General features: G+C 31.8%; 1 long non-coding RNA gene across 3 annotated transcripts; it reads right to left on the bottom strand.

The window, feature by feature from the left end:
• Nucleotides 1–15,830: 15,830 nt before the first annotated feature.
• Nucleotides 15,831–18,309, bottom strand: LOC131617345 (uncharacterized). 3 transcript variants are annotated; one of them, XR_009288553.1, is made up of 7 exons: nucleotides 18,103–18,309; nucleotides 17,859–18,019; nucleotides 17,582–17,683; nucleotides 17,435–17,481; nucleotides 16,498–17,234; nucleotides 16,237–16,410; nucleotides 15,831–16,116 (listed from the first exon to the last, which is right to left on the bottom strand). It is a non-coding gene; the product is annotated as an uncharacterized LOC131617345 (long non-coding RNA). The 3 variants fall into 3 exon arrangements; XR_009288552.1 differs by having other exon boundaries at nucleotides 18,143–18,309; XR_009288554.1 differs by having other exon boundaries at nucleotides 16,237–16,380; nucleotides 18,143–18,309.
• Between the last annotated feature and the right edge of the window lie 548 nt (nucleotides 18,310–18,857).

Here is an 18,857-nt window from a genome sequence, read left to right as displayed (position 1 = left end):
AATGCATCTTTATTGTGTTAAAATTGGTTAAGATTTGAAGAAGTTTGAATCCCAACCATTGTCGATGTTGTTGTTCTTCCACGAAGAAGATGAACATGGCAGGAGAGAAATTTAAATTATTGGCACATGTTTTATAATATAAAGAATGTTATACATTTGTTTATGAATACATCGTCAATAGCTCAAATGGTAACAAAGTGTGTACATAGCGCGTGTCCCATGTAGGGGTGTAAGCGGATAGAAAAAAACCAATTAAACCGATAGTCCAAACCAAACCAAACCGGAAAAAAAACCGACTATTTTGGTTCGGTTCAAAAACCGAACCAAACCAATAAAAATCGATGTGGTTTGGTTTGGTTGTCGATTTTAATTTTTAAAAACCGTCAAACCGGTGAACCAAACCGATGTTTATATTTATTTATTTAATATTTTATTTACCTCACTATTAAGCCCGAATTTTACATTGGCACAATCCTTATCTATCTTTATTTAAAGAGCCAACAACCAAACCCTAAGTCACACAAACTTGCTCTCATCAAACTATTGCTCTCGCCGGTCTCCGCCGTCGTTCAATTTTGTTCTGACCTTATTCTCCGTATTTCAATATTTTTCTGTTAGTTTTCATAAATGAATAATGATAATAATACTTAGATAGAGTAGTAATATAATGATATTGTTTATTACTTCACGAATTATTCATTATAATATATAATCAGTTCACACTGTTTGATACTATTACTTGCTTCTCTTGTTTTGTTGTTGAGTTTACTATGTCATGGTTGTATTTATAATTTATAAGTACTCCTTTTGTAACACCCCAAATCTACCCGATAAATTATACGGAAAATTAGAGTATAAATTTCAAACACGTTCATTTGAGGTATCACATATTCGTCATTTCAAAAACAGTTACGGCTTATCTGCCTTCACATAGATACATAGCACAAGAATTTAAAACGATAATCAAATCATTACTAAAAATCACTTCGTTTAAATTCAATATTTAACTCGCAGCGGAATCAACAAACTTCATAACTATTCAAATCAAGCCGTAGCATCTTTGCACGGTAATTTTAAGTTACAATTTAAATCAAAACTAAATAAAATTCAGCAATAAAAACAATCGTTTTATCCCCCCGAGTGCTACGTATCAGAGCGACAACCGACTCAACTCACAACAGCTAAAGACTTCATAAAATCACTTCAATCTTTCACTGCTATCTTGAGTACCTGTCCATTTCCCATGGTAGGGAAACATCATTCAGAAAGGGTGAGATATCTATCAATATAAACAAACGCATGATAAACAATATATTAGAATTTAATCATACGAAATTATCACGTTACAGCTTTCAGACTACATTTATAATAACAATTAACCTGAACAGTTATATTAACAAAAATCAATAACAACAACATATTAATAGTTATAACAACTATTTCTCATCTTCCAGACAATACCTGTCACAACACATCATTAGTATAACAATTTATAATTACAACTCCATATTATCACAATTTAACAACAACTCAAGTCACATCACATCACAATTAAATCACACTCATGCCACATACAATGAGACTCTACAACTGCACATGCATGTGGTACCCAGGGCTTCAGCCCCCATCGCCAATTGTCAGTTAAACAGAGGCATCAAGGCATAAGCCTTCGTCACTAATTTGCCAATCTAGGCCGTCGCCAAAAATGCATATGTATATGAATGCAACAAACACACACAACAAACAACATCATCGTCACAAGGCATAAGCCTATATCGTCGCTATACTAATAAATAGAGGTATACGTCGTCACTGAAACATCCTTCAACTTCGCATAAAACAACAACAATTATCACCACAACAACAACTAATTTCATCGAATCAACATGACAGAATCACAACAAATAATCAGGAATAATTTCCTACAAATTTAACCCCCACATATCATTCATCATGAGTCCGGTTATAGAGTTAGAACCCCACCCCTTACCTTGTATTCGGAGTCCGTTCTACAATTCTACCGATCGAAGCCATCTAGCCTTAGCTCCCAACCATTGCCTCTTTTAATCAGAATCAAAAGCTGAAAATTTTCCCAAATATGCAGCCACAGTACGATGATGATATCTCACAACTCAGACCTTATTTTTAAGATCCCAACGGTCCAAAGTTAGATATAGGTGTTGCAAACCTACCCACAAAATTTGGCGACGATCCAACGGTTAACGAATCGGAAATCTTCGATTTAGTGAGACTGCTGCAAGAAAAATGAGAATGAATTTCTCTCCTATTTTCTCTCTTCTCTACAACTTCCCATGACCAATTCCCCAAGAATTTTTCTCTTCTAATTAACCTAATCCTTATCTTAACCTAATTTCATTAAACCTATTGGGCCTAACATTCACACCACACCTTTTACTATTACCATCACTTAATTAAGTCTATATAATAAATCTAGTATTTCTTCAATACTATTTCTACAACTTAATCAATTAATTAATCGACTAATTAATCATAAACACTCATGTCAACAATTCTCAATACTCCACAAATTCAATAATTAAATTCGAAATAATTTGAAAGTATTTAATTAAATAATTAACTAAATACCGGGTGTTACACCTTTCTTTGTAGGTATGATTCTTCATGTTTATTCCTTTAGTTTCATGTTGCTTGAAAACAAATATTTAATCAACTTGTTTCATTTGACAAAAAACACATTGAAATAAACCAATGTCCTACTGTATTTTATTCACAATAATACTTTTCTGATCCATACTATATTTATAATTTATAATTTTAATTACTTGTTAACAATGGAATAATATATGTATTTCTTTCAAGACAACAACCATGTTTAAAAAAATATCATTTTTGATTATATTTCACTTTCTCACTATGAGAGTGGTTCATGTTAATAGGAATTCGTTGTGGTAGTTTTGTGCTTCTGATATTCAAAAATTATAGTAACTTAACTCTGCAGCTTGATAATATAAAAAATATATAATGTTTAACGATAAATTATCTCTATCCAACTTGTGTGTTTATAGGAATTATATAAAAAAATAGATACTAATATATATTATAGCAAGAGTTATATCTATAGTATTTTAGTAACATTTTTGGAACATATATTTCAGTAAACTATAGAAAACAATTTTATAAAAGGTGATCTTACCATTTAGTTGTTTATACTTTTGCGCTTAACTATTTTTGTGTGTGTTATTTTATCAATTTTTTTTGTTATAGGTCATTGAAAATTGATGCAAATGGCAAGTGAAAATGTCATAGGAAGCAACACGCAAGTTGGCTCTTCTGCAGTAAATGGATCGGTCCCTCCTCCTATAAATGTTATTATTCCAACACAAGGAGCACAACAAGAAACTCAAGCTCAAACACCAACACAACTAGGAACAGCTGAATGTACAATTCCAGAAGACACACAGGTACTGAAAAGAAAACCTATTAGGCCCCCTTCTAATGCTTGGTTATACTTCAAAAGAGACAATGATAAGGCTACATGTATCTTCTGTAGCAAAGTTTATGCTTGCAATAGTTCTAAGAATGGAACTACTAACTTGAACAAACATCTTTTGAAGTGTCCTAAAAATCCAAATAAGGAATCTGATAAGAGACAAAAAACAATTTCTCTTGGAAAAGATAATGAAGATGACCCTAATAGCACTGTTAGTTTTAAACTTGTCGAATTTAGTCAAGAATTGACACGAATAGCTCTTGCAAAGATGATAGTTATGGATGAGCTTGCTTTTAAACATGTCAAAAATGAAGAATTTAGGTATTTTGTTAGTGTGGCTTATCCTAGATTTAAAATTCCTACTCGTGTCACTGTTGCTAAAGATTGCATGCTTTTGTATAATTAAGAGAAAGAGAAGTTGAAAAAAATATTGTCTGCAAATAAACAAATGGTTTCTCTTACCACTGATTGTTGGACATCGGTACAAAACAATTGAACTTGATTGTTGGTGATGGGTTGAAAACAATTGATAAATCCATCAGCAAGGTAAGGACTGCATGTAAGTTTGTTAAGTCATCTCCATCTAGATTAGCTTCCTTTAGAAGGTGTGCCCGCGAGTGTAACATATATAGTAAGGCTATGATAGTACTTGATGTGACAACAAGGTGGAACTCCACCTATTTGATGTTAGAAGTTGCTGTCAAATATGAAAAGGCATTTAATCGACTTCGATATCAAGAGAGTCCATTTAGTGTGTTTCTTGCAGGTGAGGGAGTGGATGTTCCTATGAATGTTGATTGGGAACGTGCTCGTGTTTTTGTAAAATTTATTAAGATCTTTTATGATGCAACTATTTCATTTTCTGGTTCAGTGCATGTTATTGTTAATACTTTTTTCAAAAAGTTGTGCGACATTAAGAAGTCATTACATAAATTGTCAAATAGTGAGGATGAAGTATTGAGATCGATGACTACAAATATGCAACTGAAGTTTAATAAGTATTGGGATAGTGATGCTATCAACTATCTGTTGTTTGTGGCTGTTGTCTTAGATCCTCGTTATAAATATGATTATATTGAGTTTTGTTTTAATAAGATGTATGGTAGTGCAAAGGGAAAAGATATGTTGAAAACATTGAAAGAACTTGTCCAAAAATTGTTTGAGTATTATAAGGTTGAATATCCTGCTCCTATTGTGTCTAGTAATGCATCCTCAAGCTATTCTACACAAGGTAACTCAAGTCAATTTGTTGATGAGGATGATGATGATGATGATGATGATGTTGATTGGGATGATGCTTTTAGTTTGAAAATGAAGCAAAAATAGGTTGATGTAAAAAAGAGTGAGTTAGAGAGGTATGTTGGGGCTGAAAATGAAGATTGCAAGGATCCTTCATTTGATATTTTGGGTTGGTGGAAAGGAAAATCTACAAAGTATTATGTTCTTTCTCACATGGCTAGAGATATATTAGCTATACCAGTGTCTACCGTTTCCTCTGAGTCAGCTTTTAGTACAGGTGGTCGGGTTCTTGGTCAATTTTGAAGTTGTTTGAATTCCAATACTGTTGAAGCGTTGATTTGTACCCAAAATTGGATAAGAAAGGCTAAGGTGTTTGAATTACGAGAACAAATGGATGAAGTGCAACAACTTGAAGAAGGTATGGAAATTTAAAGTTTTTTTTATTGTTTACTTTATTAATGACATAGTCAAACTAACCTTTTATGGTTTATGTGTATGTTTTAACTTTTAGAAATTGCTGGAATACGTCTAAATAGTGGCGAGGTTAACAATGAAGGAGGGGAAACATAATGTGAATGAAGTAATCTAAGGTTGAATTTAGTTTTATATGTTCCCATTGGAAATAAATTCAATGTTCTATATTCTAACTTTGTGTTTATTTGAATTTATTTCAGGATGGTGAATTGGTGATTCAAATGAAAAAAGAATTGGAGTTTTATTTTAGTTTTATTTTGTATTTGATATGATGATGAACTTATTTTGGTTGTATTAGTAACCGCTAAGTGTTAACTTTTATATTTGATGGAGAACATATTTTGGTTGTATTAGTCACTTCCGAGTGCTAACTTTTGTTTGTGGTTGTGAACTGATTTTGGTTGTGTTCGCCATTGCCAAGTGCCAAATTTTATATTTGATAGTAAAATTATTTCATAATGCAATAAAAATCATATCATCACTTTGTATGGCTTAATTACAACTTGTAAGTTTTTAGAAAAGTAGAGCATGAAAAAGTTGAAATAGATTATATGAAATGTATTATTTAAAAAAATAATAGTAGAAAATTCACCGAACAACATGATAGTGGAGAAGACACTTATAAATATAATGTTTGAAAAACGTGTTGAAAACCGATCAACCAAACCAAACCAAACTAATTAGTTTGGTTTGGTTTCAATTTTGAAAAACACTTATTATACTTACTTGTTTGTCATTTATGACACATTTTATCACACACACACACTTGAGGTATCCATTCATTGATTGCTTAAGTTGTTTGTTGAAAATCCAAAGGAATGAGAATGGTATTGACTAAAATTGTCAAAGTACTCAACTCTTTTCCAAATCTCTTTTATTTTGTGTTAAAGTATTGTTAAAGCTTTTCACTTGTTAAAAATGGTTTTGTATTGTTAAAGCTCAAATTTTTTAAACCCACCCTTAGTTTTGTATTGTTAAAGCTCAACCACCCTTTTGTTTTGAAACCTTGGAACTAAGAGGAGCATTATTCCCAGTGAAACTACTCTTAGTCCATTGACCTTGTATTGTTAAAGCTTGGTCCCTTTTTATTTGGTTTTGTTTTGTTAAGACTCAACCTCCCCTTTGTTTTAAAACCTTGGTACTAAGAGGAGAACTATTTCTGGTGAAAGTACTCTTAGTCCATTGACCTTGTATTGTTAAAACTTGGACTCTTTTTATTAAAATTGTTAAGTATTGTTAAAGCTTAACGTTTTAAAAATTTGTTGAGTATTGTTAAAGCTCACACCCAAAAACGATTTTTGCCACTTTGCCAACTCAACATCATATACACAGTCACAAGTGTATTTTGTCTATGTTGTTTAGAAGGACAATAGCTGTGAGTTATTTTTGTGGGATGATGAAGTTGGAGAATGCATGAAAGGGAGTAAAATTCAAGATTGTTGCAAGAACTTTGAGATTGCAGATGTTAAATTGGAAAGCACATTCAACAAGTTAGAAAAAGTAAAGCTGAAGGTTGAAGTTCAGAGAAAACTCAATTTCAATCTAAAGATGTCACTTGTGATCTCTTGGATTCTCATTGCAATGTTGTACAAGTTAAAATAGTGTTGTTTGATTTTGATGTATTTAAGAAATAGGTTGTGAGACATTGTAATTGTCAGGCTGGCAATATCATCTACTCATTGTAACTGTTGCTTAATATTAATGATATTTGTTATGTATTGTAAATCTATGGTTATGCTATTTTTGTCATTAGAAACATTTGTGTTGAATTACTCAAAGTAAGGTGACCAGACATATCAAAATGGCATATAACTTGTGCAATTGTCGTTACAAAATGGCACATGATTGCGCATTACTCATTGGCACAATAATTATGCATTAGTCATTACAAAATAGAAGAACATTAGTCATTACAAAGTAGTAGAACATCAGCCATTACAAAATGGGAGAGAAAGTCGTGCATCAATACAAAAGCAAAAACATAAACTTCATCAATTTTTCCTAGCTTTCTTTGCAGCCTTCACTGTAGTCTCTTGTGTCAGGGTTTCACCTTCTTCCTCAGACATCTCAATAGGTTGATTTGGACTTGAACCAGGCCCGATGATTGGTTTTTGAAACCATTTGAGTTTGATCCTCTCACTTGTCCTCTTTCTTAATGGTTTGGCCTTTGCTTTGCCTTTTTAATTTTAGTAGTTGATGAACCTTTGCTTGTTGTTGTATTCACAGCTGTCTCTGAGGTTTTGATGTCAGGTATAGTTGAAATTACCTCATCATATATGTCTCCAAATAGGTCTGACTGCAGCTGTTGACATGAAATTATATTTCAGTTACAACAGTTGAATTAGAAGTCAGTTACAACATATGGATTTTACAAGTCACTTACCTCAGCTGGCTTATCCACATCCGTTTGGTGTTGGTTAAGTGCTTCCTCATCCGGAGCAACTGCATTCACCTGAGTTGGCATATCCACCACAACTGGCTCTTCATTTCTTTTACCTTGATCTGGATCAGTGGTATTCTGCTTGACTTGTTTCTAAAAACAGTTAACAATTAAACAGTCATAATTTACCAAAGTAAACAAACAAAGTGACTAATGTTCCAAACAAAGTGAATGAGGCATAACTTACCTTTCTCTTCAAAGAACCACCTCCAATTTTTTTCTTGAAATTTGCATATAAGTGTCTTAGACACAACCTATGCTCAATCCTCTCAAACATTTCATCAAAAACAGCAACCAGGCCCTGTTTTAGCATACATATATCAGTACATAAACAACATATAAACAGACATGTATTACATAAACAATTAACAAAAAAAATGGAACAAACCTTTTGCTGGTCAGAAATGAAGACATATCTTTTATCCTGCCCAACATCCTCCATTAATAGCTGCATGAACCACCTCCAACTGTCTTTTGTCTCAGTTTCCACAACACCAAAAGCCAAAGGGAAGTATTGGTCATTGGGATCCCTTCCAACAGCAATTAACAATTGACCTCCATATTTGGTTTTCAAGTGGCAACCATCAACTCCAACAATTGGTCTGTAACCCTTCATGAATCCCTGTTTACAACCATCAAAGCAAAATCAAAAAGAGCCAAACCTTGGTTGAATTGATAGGTTTGGTCTCTCAACATTAATCTTCAAGGTATTCCCAGGATTTACCCTATGCAACTCAGCTGCATATCTCCATAGATTTTCATATTTCCTGTCTGCATCTCCTTATACTATCCTCTTTGCTATGAGCTTTGCCTTCCATACCCTAGCCACAGTTATGCCCACTGAGTAGTTTTGTCGTATATCTTGGATAATGTCACAAATCCTAACAGATTCAGATATTCACATCTTCTTCACAACTGCCTTTTCCACCCACCTAGAGTTTGCAGATCTGTTGTCCAAAACCCTAGCACAAGTGTGGCTGCCATGTATGGTCTTTATAGCATACATGTGTTTATGTCACACTTTAGAGCAAAGAATCATAAACCCATATTTAGCCCTAAATTCTACCTTTACCCTGTAATTCTCATTCTTGACAAAAGTACTTTCCCTACCATTTAATACTGACCACTCACTTGTGGCATCTCTAAAAGCATCTAGGGAATTGAATTCCATACCCCACTCAAATTTAAAATCCTTATTCAATGCCTCTCTCCTAAACTTTTCAAAATTGGGCCCCTCTTTATTAGATACATCTGGATCTGAACTGTATAGCTCATCACTTACATATTCATCATCCTCCACTTTATCTTTCATTTTGGTACCATCATCTTCAGCTGCGTTTTTGTTGGAACTATCATCTACATGATTCTTCTTTTTGAATCCATCATATTCCCATTTCTTCTTGTTAGAACATTTCAAGAATCCAGCAAGACCAACATTATCATTAACTGGTTTCACATCAATTACTTCAAACCCATCTGCAATAGTTATGGCTCGTTCATTCTTACTATCATTGAGCCCCTCAATTCCTTCATCATCATATACAACATGATCCCCAACCTCATTCACACACTTAGGAAACCTAACTAATACTTCAAAATCTGTGACAGGATGCTCCAAAAACAATTCCGCTGATGTTTGGGTCGCATAAGCATATGCAGCCAAATCATAACAATCATCGTCCCTCTTAATCTGGAAATGATTTTCATCTATTTCAACAATCTTTGTCCATATTCTGTACATCCCTTCAGTATATCCCCACCCTCTCAACAAGCTATGAACAACAACCATTGACCACTTCTCAAGATGTTGCCCATTAACTATATTAGAAACACCACCTCTATTTATCATAATCCCATCAGACATTCTTACAAATTCCCCTCCATGGTTAAAAACAACATTGAACAGTTGCAAGTTCTGGAAAAAACGCAAACTTTACTTTGATTTATTGGGAGAAAAAAACGCAAACTTTACTATGTTTTTATTGGGAGAAAAAACGCACACTTTACTATGTTTTAGATATACATACCTTTTGCGTGTTCGATGCCTCTCCATCTTCTTCGTGTAGCTCTTCTTTCTTCCCTTTGCTGCCTGGAAATTGCCGATTCTCTTTGCTCATCTTCTTCTTCTCCGCTTTCTGCTTCATCGACATCATCTTCTTCTTCTTCACATGACTCTTCTTCTTCTCCACCACTTTCTTCTTCCCAGAGCTCATCTTCTTCGTCATTTTTGGTAATTTTTCTGCAAAATGCTTGAACCCTAGTTTTTTGAGGTGGTTAAATAAGAAAACGAAGGTAAGACCAAAAAATCTAGGCACAGTCAACATCATATACACAGTCACCAAACATTCAAATGCCAAGTGTGAAGATTCCCTTGCCAACTTAGCATTAGAGGGGATGTGTTTTGGAATCTGGGTTTGTCAATGGGGGATCACAATTTTTTTAAGGGAGGGAAAATCAAAACTCGCTTGTTTGGCAGGGGGTTCATATATTAAACCCTATTATTTATTTGACAATCTCTCAGTCTAATAAACAATATGATAGCATTAAGATTCGATAGTATATGTGAATATCAAATATAAGTCTATCTCTAGAGTTTTTGCTTTTGATATATGATTATCTAGGTCTAAATCGATAGAGTGATTCTTAGAAGAGTTCTAAGTTCACATATCATGTTATAAAATATCAAGATTTTAGGCAAGCATACATGTCTTTAGTCTAAACCTAAGAGCGATTCTCAGTAGCTGAGTAGATTCACAAGCATTATCAATATATAACAAGAATTAGACATATTCAAAATGATCAATATATTTGAATAACTAAAACCAGCAAAACACCATGTTCTTAAGTAATGCATATATGTCATGATAGAGTACAAATTTAACCTCGAAAAAAAGAGAACTTAGCTACTCATAGTGATGGTAGAAATGCATAAGGAGTAAAAGTAGCATGACATTAAATGATTTCTCATTCCTTTGATGAATACACTTAGACATGCATATGGTATGATAAACCCCTCTCTCTCTCTCGTACAATACAATAATACTAACTATAACTAAAAACTATATATCATATGCTGATAGCTAAGTCCTTATATATATATATATATATATATATATATATATATATATATATATATAGAGAGAGAGAGAGAGAGAGAGAGAGAGAGGGCATATCATATGAGAATGACATATATATATATATATATATATATATATATATATATATATATATATATATATATATATATATATAATTCTAAATATGTATTGATTTGCTGAGAAAATGACGTGTCACCAATGAAATAACATTTTGAGCTTTCTTCGCGCTAATGTAATCTTCAAATCCGCTTTTGATCCGCCATTAATTCGTTGAGTGAGATGTGATTTACCCTATAGTTTTCCCTATTCGTTGGGTGAGAATCCCTCAAATTTGATGATTGAGGGATTCTCACCCAACGAATTTGACCTAACTTTGTCCTTCAAGCTTTGGTTTTCTTGATATTTGTTACTAGGCTTTTGATCCTTTTTATTGGCTTTTAATTGATTAAATCGATTACATTCAAAGTGTTATAAACTAGGACCTAGTCACAATTACATCACAATATTCTATATGCATAAACTAGGGGTTTTCAGTGTTACAAAGTGGGCAAGCAAGTGAATAAGTGTGTGGAATCAATAGTGATAAAAAGGTAAATTACACACATCTCAAGTTACATATCATAATCTCAATGCATTAGGTTTCTTTAGGTAATTTATGTAGGTATATAGTTATGCTTTGTTTACTAATTTTCCTAAAGCATTTTGAAGATGTTTTATTTTCCAATAAAATAGGTTCTCTGTTTTTAAATATTAACTCTAATTTTATTTTGAACAGTGATGGTTATATTTGTTCCATGTTTATTATTTTTTTTGTACAAATTTTTTCTTGTTGTTAAAAATTTGGGTGTTACAAAATGGGTTGAAAAAAAATTACAAAATTAAATTATTTAATTTTAAAAAATAAGAGGTGAAATTCCCCATGTTAGTGAATGAACAACATGGTTTGGAAAAATTAAACCTGTGGGAGTTGGCCTATTGGTGAAGACTTAGGACCCGAGAGTTTCAAGATCTCAAGTTTGAATCCTATTAGATGCAAACAAACCCTTTATTAGCGAGTCCATACAGAGCTTAACTATGACTTTAAATCTCCCCTGCCCACCCACCCGCTAGTGGACGATATTTTTCCCCTAAGATTAGTCAGTCTCATGGCCAGATACTAAGTTCTTAAAAAAAATTAAAACATAAAAAACTTATGTAGCTCCTAGGTTGCCCTTTGTATTTAGGGCTGTTTTGTTGATGTCTTTGTTGTTTATTAGTATGTCATTAAGCTCCTCGCATTGTTATGCCTTAGCATTAAGTTTGAGTAACATTTACCACGCATGAAAAAAATTGTTAGCATTAAGTTTGAGTAGCATTTATTGTGTATTTACTGATGAAATTCAATAATGAATTAATGTAAACATGAATTACAACATGTGTTGGAGTATGGGTGGAGGTTGGAAGGCATACTGGGCATACTCTTGTTATACGTTCTTGAATTGGCACAATAAAGAGATGGATGATGAAAGCGCAAGCATCATGTAAAAGAAACCAATAGAGTTGCAGTTAATTATATGGAATCCTCCTCAAAAGGGTTTGGTGAAGTTGAACACTGATGGAACTCAAAAGGATGATGACAATGTTGTTTGTGATGGAGTTGTTAGAGGAGATGAAGGTGAATGACTAGGTGGTTTTGCCAAGAAATTAGGTATTTGTAGTGCTTATATTGCAGAACTTTGTGGACTCCATGAATGACTATATTTAACTAGAAGATTGGGATTCAAAAAGGTACAAGTCAATGCGGACTCTTGGCTAGTTTTTAATGTTATCAATAATAAACATGTCAATATTTCCACGAGAAAAGCCATTCTAGGAAGAATCAGGTCCTTAATTGATCATGATTGGAAGGTGGTTATTAATCATGTCTATCGAGAAGCTAATTACTACGCATATGCTCTAGCTAGTAATGGTTTGTTTTTATTTGATATCATGTTGGTGTTTGATTTGTTCCTGACTCACATAAGGCACTTGTTTGACGTTGATTTGCTGGGGATTGCTACCCTCGTTTAGTTTTGGTGTACTCGTTGTTTATTTTAGGCTTTTACCTTTTTGTTATCCAAAAAAATATTGTCCTAGTGAACCTCATGCGAATCAAATCACACCTCATTGGTGAATTCATTACTTCAAAAAACATATTTAACCTCAGATGCGAAAGGGTTTTAACCTCGGCTACATAGGCAAGATAACAAAAAGTGTCATGAAAGCTTTCCACTTTACCCCTTGGTTATTCAGAAATCGATGGGATAGTTGAAAAGGTCATTGGTTCAATCTCCACCAACAATATTTTTATATTTTCAAAATTAGTGCCACATACCTCTCGGTTTCTGTCCAAAAATCGAAAGAAAAAGATATATTTTAAAAAAAAAACAAAATACATTGTTTACAGAGGATATTAAATCACATTGTTTACACGTAAATTAAAATACAAACTTTCAATTTACAAATACAAATTTTTGACAAATCTGATTCATCGTCATCACTTTGAATAAATCCAAATTTTGTTGCATACACATTGCTTTTCAAGTTCAATGGTTTTGTATTAATCCAATTTCTGAAATAACATAAAAAAAAGTAAGATACATAACATAAAATTCCATTTCATTTAAAAGATAAGATATTACGTAAGAACACCAACTTCAATTCAATTTTTTCCTGCACTTGCTATCCATCCTAGAGAAAAATGTTGCATACATATTGCTTCTTTAATGGAAATTATGGTGGTGTTCACGTTCTTATTGGATGTAAAGCGTTTCACAAGATAACGTCCAATATATGGAGTGTTGGTGTTTGCATTCTTATTGGTGTAGAGGTTTTCTTGTGGATTGATGTGTTGGCAATATCTCGAGTGTTGTTATTTTATGAATGTATGTCATAGATGAGTTCTAGATTACTTTATGAATCAAGTGGTTAATGTATAGCCCTTGAATTGTGACTTGCCCTTCGGTTATTAAAAACCGAAGGAATACATTATTTAGTTTACAAATAAAAAATAAAATAAAAATAAAGGCACCACTCCCCTCAGTTTTGGAATTTAATCGAAGGGTTAAATAAGATTGAGTTTATTATATCTAATTTGGATTGCTTAGTTCACCCTAATTGAATATATAACTTCTCAAAATTGGTTAGGAAAATAATTATATGAATAATTGTGTTATATATGAAGAACAACTTACACTCATCAATGATTTTCTAATATCCTCTAACTTGTCATTCACCTTACGCTCTTTTATGGATTAAATCTCTTCAATATTTTAATTTTTGTATTCAACACTTCCTCTTCTACTAATTCATTCTTGAAAACATAAAATTTGATACTTTAAAAAATGAACAAATATGAAAGAAAGTTGAATAAAAACTAGAAACATTGGAGAGATTTTAACGATAAAAAGACATGAGATAAATGATTAGTTGCATAATGCTAGAAAATATTAATCAATATAAGATATGTTTCAAATACAACATAGTTTTTTATATCATTTTTAAAATCAATTTAATAGGTTATAAGTTCAAAGAGGGGTTAGTGAAACAAACAATAGATATTAGATATAATAAACTCAACTAGACGGAACAAGATGAGAGTTGCAACAAAAAAACACAAATATTTGTAATCAATCTCAATAACAACAAAAAATACTACAACATATAGTAGAAAATGTAAACAACAACAACAATAACATTAACAACTTAAACACAACAACTTACATTATAAAAAGACTAAAAAACAATCTCTCAACAAAACTAGATCTCCGAAAGAGAAGTGAAAGAAAATGTTTTGAATCTCTGAAGAAGAAATGAGAGGGTTTAGACAAGTGAAACTGAATGCTAGAGCCTAAAACTTTATATATCATGGAAACAATTTCACCTCGGTTGGAAAACAAAATCGAGGTGAAGAACGGCTTAGTTATAGATTAAAAATAACATATTTAATATGGCACCACTTTTAATAAAAAAAACATAATCTGATTATGTTGGGAATCGAAGCGTGTATGTTGAATTAGTTAATCCCCCGATTTTTAAAAAAACCGATGGAATATAGTATATATTTTTTTAAGAAAAACTAGTAAGAGACCCGTGCTCCCGCACGGGTAAATTTATTTTAATTTTGACGTAATAATTATTTTAGATATACATATGAAAAAGTCATTTTTATTGGAAAAGTATAATGAAAAATTATGAAATCAAAATATCACAATAAATAATATGATTATACAAAATATAATGGTAAATTTGACAAATGATGTATTTAGATACACATGTGAATTTAAATAGAATCATAATTGTAAAATAAACAATCAGTATATAAACTCAATTATATTAAATATTAATAAAAAACTTGTGACATGGAGAAAAAAATTGGCATTTAAAAATAATAATTTAATTTTCAAATAAAAGTAATAATTTGATAGTGACCCGTAAGATAAAAAGTTAATTGTTTAAATAACTATATAGTATTATATTATTCAATTTAATAAAATCATTTATAATTTTATAAAGTTCATTCATAATTTTATTGAAGTTATCTCATTTGATAGTGACCCGTAAGATAAAAAGTTAATTGTTTAAATAACTATATAGTATTATTCAATTTAATAAAAATCATTCATAATTTTATTGAAGTTGTCTCTCTCTAACCCAATGCAAACTCAGGCTGTTATAAAGTAGAAATATTGAAATAAATAGCACAAAAGGAGATATAAAGATAAACATGAGGCTAACTTGGTAGATATGTTTTTAGAGTGGATTTTGAATTATACCTTTTATTTGCCAAATATGTTTTGGTACAGTAATTCCATTACTATTATGAATGAAATGCTATAGATCCTTTTAAATTAATTGATCATAAATTCATAATCATTTGCAAGTATCAAACAGACGTTTCACATTTCTCAAATGACAAATCACAAATCACAAGAAGATTCAAAGGCCAGTATCTGAAATATATATATATATATATATATATATATATATATATATATATATATATATATATATATATATATATATATATATATATATATATATATATATATATATATATATATATATATATATATATTGACTACTTACAAACAAAAGAGGCTTTTACAGATTGTCAATCTAACAACAATATTATGTGGAAGTTTTAGAACTTCTCTACAGGTACACCATCTCTTGTAACATTATAGAAATCTATCTTTTGATGCTTTACAAATACTATTATTGCTATGTCAAACAGAACTATATGATTTCAAATCATGTGACAAAGGTGCAATTGTACAGATTTAAATAACAATCATAATTGTTATATCAAGTAGGGGCTTCATAATATTCACAATTATTTCTTGAGGAAAACCTTTTTTGTTTTGTTTTAAAATCTGCCAACAAATCAAAACCATATCTAAAATCAAAATATGGTCCATTTTAGAAGGCAAAGAATTAGCAACAAAAGCAGGGATCTCATCCATAAATATGCAGCAAGGTAACAGAGTGCTTACCAGAGCATAATAAATAGAGGAGTTTCGACAAATACCAGGTGCAGGAGATGAAAAATCAAAACTTGTAGTATCTTAGTTTGTCAAATTGCACCATTCAAACATCCGAGAAGAAATGTTGTGATAACCACCATCCAAAAACTCGTACTAATGCCAAATAGTATGTTGAAAATGACACTAAAATCAAGTTAACATTAGTGATTTTCAACACATTCATATGCTATAGAAAATGTCTAATTCATCGATATATACATATAAACTTACGTTAAGAAAACGCCGATAACCATAACCTGTGATTCGAATGCCACCGGCTCATGACGCAAGAAGAACACCATCGAAACCATAATCTCCTTCATTTTTTCCCCTCAAAGAAGGTAAAATCACCTTCTGGGGTAACAACATAAGCTTTAGCATTTTTGAAATTTGCCAATTACACTGTGATGTTGACCTTGTCTATCGCGTGAGCCCACTTATCCGACAGATGACGAAAATTGTTTCGAAATTGTAGCAGTGAACAGCTCGAAAATCGCTTTGAAATAAAGTGAAGTTAAAGAAAATTGGTCTAATAGCAGGAAGAAGTATATATTGTTTTAGATAACATAAAGGTTTTTTAATAAAGTAGTTTTGTCACTTTTAATGTATGTATCATTCCAGCCATATCTAGCAAAAGCAACATAAACAGGATGTCAAATTAAGATATAATAATAGTATTGATAGCATAATGATAAAGAGATGCATGCTTCTAAAACCAAAAAATACCTTCCCCAAAGCTCAATAAGCAGAATCAAAATAAGCACATTCACGATCTTGCCAAAACATGAATTTGTTCGTGAAGAAAAGTCAATTCAAAAGTATATTTCACATAAACACATATATTGTCAAATGATATAGCAATACAGGAAATGAAACGTTGAAGAAGAAACCGATAAGGGAAAAAAACCTTGGATATTAGTGGAGGCTCTTTGGCAATCTCCCTTCATACTTTTTCTTACAACATCTTCCTGGAGGAATAGATTTGTAGCATACTAACATAATGTGAGATTTAATAAGAATAACCATATATGGGGCAAGAAACCCTTTATAATGCCTCCCCAAAGCGAGGAGTGATTTCAGTAATATCTAAGCTTACAAAAACCTAGTACAACGGATTTTTCACCAAGAAATGAAAATAATAATATCTTGAACTGATGCAAAAACTTACTACTTCCAATCTGAAAATTTCCTTTAGATGTAACATAAATAGTAGGCCTGCATCAAGGATCATTTAACTTCATCAGAGCCAACAAAATCAACAAAAAAAAATGAAAAAATAGAACCAACAAAGTTTTCTATTGAATCTTTTTCTCACCAAAAAGAAACATGGTAGCTATGAATCCACCGTTCTTTCTCTTCTATGAATCCACCAAAAAGAAACATGTTTACTTGCTTCTTTCTTCTGAAATCAAAACCCCTAAAAATCACCAGAAATGAGAAGCAAACAAAAAATTAAATCAATACACCGTAGTGAAAAGAAACATGTTAACATCTGAAATCCCATCTAAACTCTGAAATAAAAAACAAACCCTAAACCCTGGAAAAAAACAAATCACATCTAACTACAAAAAAAAACTTTAATGAAATCGAACCTCTTGTTCATGTTGACATTAGCTTTCTTGCAACAAATGTTAGCGAATCTTTTCCCAATACCTTTGGTTGAGGTAAGAGCAAACATGGTCTTCTGCTTTCCATCAACGTTGGTGTTCAACACAAGAAGAATGTGTTGGAACTTTTCGTTTGCGACCAATGACTACAAATTTCCACAAATCAAAACAAAGGTTAAAATACAAATCGAAATCGAAATCGAAATCAAGTATAAGAAAATTCTATTACATGTGAGAAATCATGAAATAAAAATGAAATTGGACTTTACTGATCCGAACAGGGCTATGAAGATGGAAGAAACGGATGTGAGAGACGAGTTGAATGGAGAGAGGGAGAAGAGAGAAAATGGAGAGAAGTGAGAAGTGTAAGGTTGTGCAGCTAGGGTTTTGAGAAAGGAAGGATTAGACGAGAATGAGAGAGAAGTGAGAATGAAGGAATTTGATTAAACTGACGAATGAGAACACAACACTTGGCATGGAGTATTATTTATTTTGTTAATTACGTGAATAACCTTTAGTAAGGGCAAACATTTTATTTTGAAAGGGCAAAATGGACAGTTTGGTCAATACTTTAGTATTGGGTAGATAGTAGATAAGAGATGGCACGTACATGATATATATACATCAATGTGAGGTGAAATAGTTGTCATAAAAAATAGTTTTTGTATAAGTGATTGATTGAAATTGTTTTTTCATGTAACATGATGCTTTGAATAGAATCATTCTATCTAAACGAATCGGTTCATAACATTCCTTTTGCGCCACTGACTTTGTGGTTCAATTTATCCATTTTGGTTCTAATTCATGAGAATCAAACTACATTTCCCTTGTATCAATTCATATTTGCATATTTGTATTTATTTGCATTTGAATTGAATCATACCTTGATTGTAAATCGATTAGTTTTATGATTTTTCTATCAACTCATGAATAAAATCATAGCTTTACTTTGTCATTTTTAAAGGATTGCATACTTTATGCTAT

Source organism: Vicia villosa, linkage group LG7 (genome assembly GCF_029867415.1).
Source record: "Vicia villosa cultivar HV-30 ecotype Madison, WI linkage group LG7, Vvil1.0, whole genome shotgun sequence".
Lineage (NCBI taxonomy): Eukaryota > Viridiplantae > Streptophyta > Magnoliopsida > Fabales > Fabaceae > Vicia > Vicia villosa.
This window is presented reverse-complemented; position numbering and strand designations above follow the sequence as displayed.